Genomic DNA, 6,280 nt, shown 5'->3' on the forward strand with positions numbered 1-6,280 from the left:
GAATGAATCCCTTTGGAGAAGCTGACGTCACAAAGCTAGCTATTTAGTAAAACTGAAAGAAGCTTTATACAGCACATTAAGTATAATGGGGTATACACTGTATACACAAGGAGAAGCTTTTATTACCACGGTGGCATCTCATTTCTCATTTTAATTTGTGCGAGAGAGAGAGAGAGAGAGAGAAATAACCTTTCAGGAGTTGGAGCTGATAACAAATAAATCAGGTTTTAATTAGTGCTAATATTGTGGTGGTGCTACTAATAAACCAATGTATGGCTTCTGTGTAATCACACTTTTCATTTCAAGTGTGACTAAAACCCGAAGCCACTTTTTTTTCAACAGTAATATAATTAAAATAATAAAATATTCCAGAACAGACGCTAGCCAGTCAGAAGTGCGGATGCCACATAGCTGTCACGAATGAAGAGCTGGATTATTGAGATGGATTATTTTAATCCTACCCTGATAAAAATGTTTTTTTATATACATATATATATATATATATATATATATATTTATACATATATATATATACATATATGTATGTAAACACTCAATATGTTTAAGGCTGTGATCAATGTGTAAATACTTCTCACAACCATGAAAGATTTGTGCCTAACAACAGGTGCGTTAGCTTGGAGGCACACGGATATACAGGTGGCTTATAGTAAGTCAGATTAAGCAGCACAACTATTTCCCACCTTGAAGAACCCATAAAAGCTTTGTCACAACAATACAAACCCATCGTTTAACTGTCGGACACAGACGGACCGCAGCTGAAGTGGTTTTGGCACAGAGATACTGCAACTCCCTTCCTTTGGGGGACACCAGATATGGAAAAACAAAAGTGATCTGTCGACCTTTAACATCAGTACTGTGTCTGTTGATTAATCATACAATAGGAGAAAAAACAAACAAACAAAAAAATAACGGAACTGTTCAACTGTGGAATGTAAAATCACAACAAAATAAATCTCATCGGTGTGTTTACTAACGCTGCTGCTTCTCATGCCTGTTTATGGATGAAATGTGAGATGTTAGACTAGGGATATATAGAGTTTATGTAGGAATATAAAGCTTTTGTCAATTTTCCACGATGTTGAGATAGCAAAACTGTCTCAACACTTTTGGGGACCTGTGACATATCAAATGATAGGGTTTCGGGGCAAAATCTGAGTGGAAGGAATTACCATACTTGTATGCATATTAGTATGTATTAGTATTATTTTGCAGTTAGGCAAAATAAATCCGACCTGGGAGGTGCTGGTCCTCTGGACACAATTTATGCAGTATTTGAGTAGAATGGGGACAGCAGAGGAAAGATGTTGAAAACCATACTGAACAATATGAATACAATACAATATTTAGTGCATGCCATATTTGAAACCCTCTCAGTGTTTTGCCATGTTGTCAGACAGCCACAAAAGTTGATCTGCTGCATATTAAAACTGCATTGATCTAGAACTTTCTCTCATTAAAGGTGAATTTGGAGCCACGTCATATGCTCATGATGTGACGGCAGTGTGTAAATCGATTTACATTGCTCCACCTACCCATGGAAACTAATCCCATTCGGAGAGTACTGTTGGACAGCATGTTAGAGCTATGTAAAATATTCAAAATATAGCGAACAATTAGAATGTTATTGAAGTTTGTCACGTGTCACTTACATGTTTTCTCTGCTGTTTGTTTTCAAATCAAATGCAAAAGTCATGATCCATTTCTCTTGTTTCTGTCTCCAAAACTGCATACACCACACGGAATAGTGCCTCATACACCCCCGCTTCCCGTTAATGAAGTTGTACATAATGCAGTGGAGAATGTTGCTGCGTAAATACAAGTATTGCATCTACTCCTGCAAGATAGAGTGGACCTGTTTTTCCTGGGCTTTTTTTTTTTCCAAAAAATCTGGACTATAGTCCTTCACTGTGAAAAATAAAATGTTATTTTATATATATATATATATATATATAAAGAAAGAAAAACAGGATAAAAAGTGACGCAACAGAACCAGACCTATTGTTTGACAGGTGGTTGTGTTATGTCAAGCACAGTCTCAGACTGACTGAACAAGTATATGCTCAGCCATGTGGCAACGCATTACATAAATCAGCTGTGTCTCTCCAAACAACCTGGCAGCAACTGACCTTGAGATTCTCCAGCTACTGATTCTTGTGTGAATATACGCTTCTCTTTCCACATCAGTGCATTTCATCAGTGTCTACACAGAATCCAGCAGCCAAGCTGTAACCAAGACAGGGAGGAGGGAGAGACTAAAGCTGCAGTGCGTAACTTTTGCTGTTGTTGTTGTTGTTGTTGTTGTTCTGTCATCATGAACATGAACAGTAACACTATTTTCATGCTGTGTCCATCATCTGAAAACAGGCTCTGTCATGCAATACTATCAGACCTGCCCGAAGGGAACATTTGAGCGTATACAGCAGAAGCGCATGGGTGGGCGGGGTCCTGTCCAACGTCTTTGTGTTTTCGGTCGTCTCACTTTATAAACTCAGTGTTACTGTTGCCTATGTCCGACATCACTTCCTGTGTGCAGCTTGGGAATGATGCCGGTTGACGCAAGATCTACTGTAAACGCTGCTACACTGAAAAGCAGTGATTGATTTCCTAATGGTTTGAATGAAGGAATGCAAGGGAGACATTTTTGTTCTATTTAAGTTACATTTTTGAATATCCTATTCATAGCTGCTTATTTCAGGGCTCTCAAACTCAAAGTGACCTGGGGGTCTGGTAGGGGTGGGCAAAATGAGCATAAAAATGTGAAATATGAACTTAAAAATACATCTATATAATATATCACAGAATTTCAAAATAAAAGTCATCTGTAAACCTTCTTATTTCTATACTTATCTTGCTAAAAATGTGATATAAATTGAATCGAGTAATCTTTGACTCTAAGGGTTAGGGGTGGGTCACATTAAATCAATGGGGGGAGCACGTGACCCACGGGCTGCGAGTTTGAGACCTCCGGGTTATTCTGTGCTGTTCAAGGTGCATGGTAAACCTATAGTTCATGTTTAGTTCATAAAATACTATTTTTAACCTTATTTCTTTCTGAAATCCCTTTCATCTCTTGATACCTATTGATGAATATAGCTGTTTGAGGAAAAAACTAAAAATATCCAGTGTCTGTAGACCTTACAACGACAATCATTTTGTCCAAAGCAAATAGATTGATTTGTTCAATGGCGTGCCGACCTGCTCGGTTCATCCTGATATGTAATTCAGGATGTATACAGTATCAAAAAAGTTTCCTCACAGCGCTCTCTTCTCTTGCGAGAGTCAGGCAGTGTGAGGATATGTGAGAGAGGGTGAGATGTAGCTGTTGGTATTAGTTGCAGCGGTGTTGCTATTGCAACCAATTTTCCAGACTCCTACCAGACAACTTTATTTATTGATGTCTTTCTGGACGTGAAGAGGATTTTAACTAATAGCTTTAAAAGCAGTGTTGCAGCAGGACTGTGGGTCTGAGGGCTGCTTGGAAACCTGGTGGTTGGGGGTTGGGTAGTGCTCATAAAGCAGCATCTACTGTATTAGGACTGTCCACACTGTTGCCATCAGATATTGTGGGGTCCTTGTATAGAGAACTAGATGAATATTTTCTGCTTTCTGACATTTTTCAGCTTCTTAAATGTGAATATTTTCTACTGTGTGACATCATCACTTTGTGATGATTGAGACTTGACATCAAACAGAGACACTGGCGCACACGCTGACAATGCAAGCCAAATACCTCTGTGTTCCCAGTATATTATACACTATGAACAGACACATTGTGAAATGTGTCACCCTCACAGGAGTTTTCTAAAATGTGTGTTTTCAGAAACCTAACCCTAGTGCTTGTGAACGTATGAAAGACCAAGCACCCACCTACTTGTGGACTGGGCCTGAGACACAGGTATTTTTAAATTAGGCTTTAGCAAACAGCAATCTGAGGAATTCTCATGGAATGTCTAACGTCACAAATTCAACCAAAGCCTGCTTTGAAAACTTCTTGTCCCCAAAGATCTCAAATTATACATATTTGCCAAATACTGTAGATAATTAAACAAGAACCCATGAGCATAAATTAAGTAATGAATTGCATTTTAACAGTGTCACATTAAGAATTGCCCAAACCTTTCTATTTTCGTTGCTTTGTCCCCTCACTTGCTTCTCATTCATTCACTTAGTCACTGACTTGTGTTTCTATTCCAGCTATTTGTGCTCTTATCTTAAACATGCCCTCTCAGGCTATATTGCACTTGGCAGTAAGAGCAAGTTTGCCTGTTCTCACTGTCTCTCTCGTTCTCTCGCTCCACTTTAAGTGCAAATTAGTCTGCCACAGTCTCAGGGGTCACTCCCATCATCTGTCTGTCTTATTGTCTTTGCTTTCAACTTTTCTAAAAGGTCCTTTTTTTTCTCTGACTGTCATTCTCTCCCATGACCTGGGGTGGACATCCAATTCTGACTCACTTCCTGTTAAACCCAGTCCAGCAGCTGCTAATATCTGGACTGCTAATATCTATCTATCTATCTATCTATCTATCTATCTATCTATCTATCTATCTATCTATCTATCTATCTATCTATTTTATTGGCAATCCCCCCTCACAATCCCTCAGAAAGCAAGTATTATTGCATATTTTTGATTTTCATAAGCACCAATCCAACAATGAGCCTTGAACCTTGAACAGAAATATGTGTTCATACAGTCTAATATGAAGATTTAGGGTTGTTTTTTCTCTTTTTCTCACACTGGTTCTCTGTGCCTGCTGTGCTCAGCAAAATGGAAACAGGTCAGTATGATGTGGGATCTGATTTGAACACTGGAGACTGAAGAGGCTGCAAGACGATGAGCTAATTATTCATCTGCTATTGTTTTCTCTTGCATCCCAACAGCAGTTACGCTGTGCTGCATGGGGCTGGGAACTGTTCTGAGTAATGAGACACCGCAGTCAGCAGGCCTTATGAGGAACATAGCCTTTCCCATTACCAAGGATCTACGGACACGAAACACTAATTGGTGAGATGATTGTAAGTCATCCTACTCATTAACCTACACAGCGAGCTGTCCATTTAAACGCTGGATATAGGAGCATATGGAAATGCGATGGAGGTGCATGTGCGCCGGGGTTGTTACCGGCAAGCGTTAAGATTATATTATCATATCAAGCTTTAGTATTAAATACCACCACAAAGTAAACCGCAAAACATTAGTGATTAAGGAGAAACCGTCCTCCCTCAGTATTCCCCTGTGAACCCTGCTTAGCCTTCACCAAGCCGCTTTTTCTCATTTTAATCAGGGCTGTCAGCCACGGAAGCATGACTGGCATTAACATCATCACCTATGTTTGCATTTGCATCCTGAGATAAACAAGTGCCTCCATGTTTCATTCATGAGGCTGCAAGAGAGATGTGCCTTCAAAATCAGTTTTTGCCAAGTAATCCATCTCCACTCATTGAAAGGGAGGAACTATTTATCATCGATTGGCAGTTATCTCTTTTTATTCTGGGGAATTCTGTCACTGTGTTTCTTTAACAAGGCTCATTTAATTATTGTTGTGTAATTATTAATGAGCTGATGGTCACACAGAAATGGTAGCTCAGTGGTAGTCCTTCGACTTCACGGTAGACTGTCACGGTCATCAAGACCAGAAAGCGCTATATAAATACAAACCATTACCTTAGAGGAGCTGTTTTAACTCTCCTGGATGTCAGGCCCTAATGTTGTTAGGCTAACATTGGATGCTACTAATAGGTTAAAGGGATAGTTTAGGGTTTTTTGAGGTGTGGTTGTCAGAGATATTGACTTAGTTGGTGCCCATCTTTACTGGAAACATGGCTGCCAGTGGGAACATAAGGAACAACATATTCAACAATGTCTTAAGAATATGTTCACCGCATTTCCTGACTGGAAATTGAAGTGTGCAAATGACTCATCCTCCCCCACCAAAGTCCAGAGATAAAATCAGCATTTTTAAGTCACAGGGACACGGGAGTTGCTGGTCTCCTGCTCTGTTGTGTGGTAAGTTTGCGTCACAGACAACCTGAACAAGGAGATTTGAAACACAGAAGTCAACACAGAACAACTCTGGTGTGCCATGATGTAAAAGTGCTGGTTTTCTCGATGGACTTTTGGTTCAGGAGAGTGACACAAACCTCAATTACAGTCCGAGCTATTGTAGACTAGTGTAGGCATAGATTTCATTAAGTGAGCCTATTCTTAATTAGCTAAAATCAGTTTTTTTCCTCGTGTCCCTTATAGGCAGCCATGTTCTAA

Source organism: Solea senegalensis, linkage group LG3, assembly GCF_019176455.1.
Source record: "Solea senegalensis isolate Sse05_10M linkage group LG3, IFAPA_SoseM_1, whole genome shotgun sequence".
Lineage (NCBI taxonomy): Eukaryota > Metazoa > Chordata > Actinopteri > Pleuronectiformes > Soleidae > Solea > Solea senegalensis.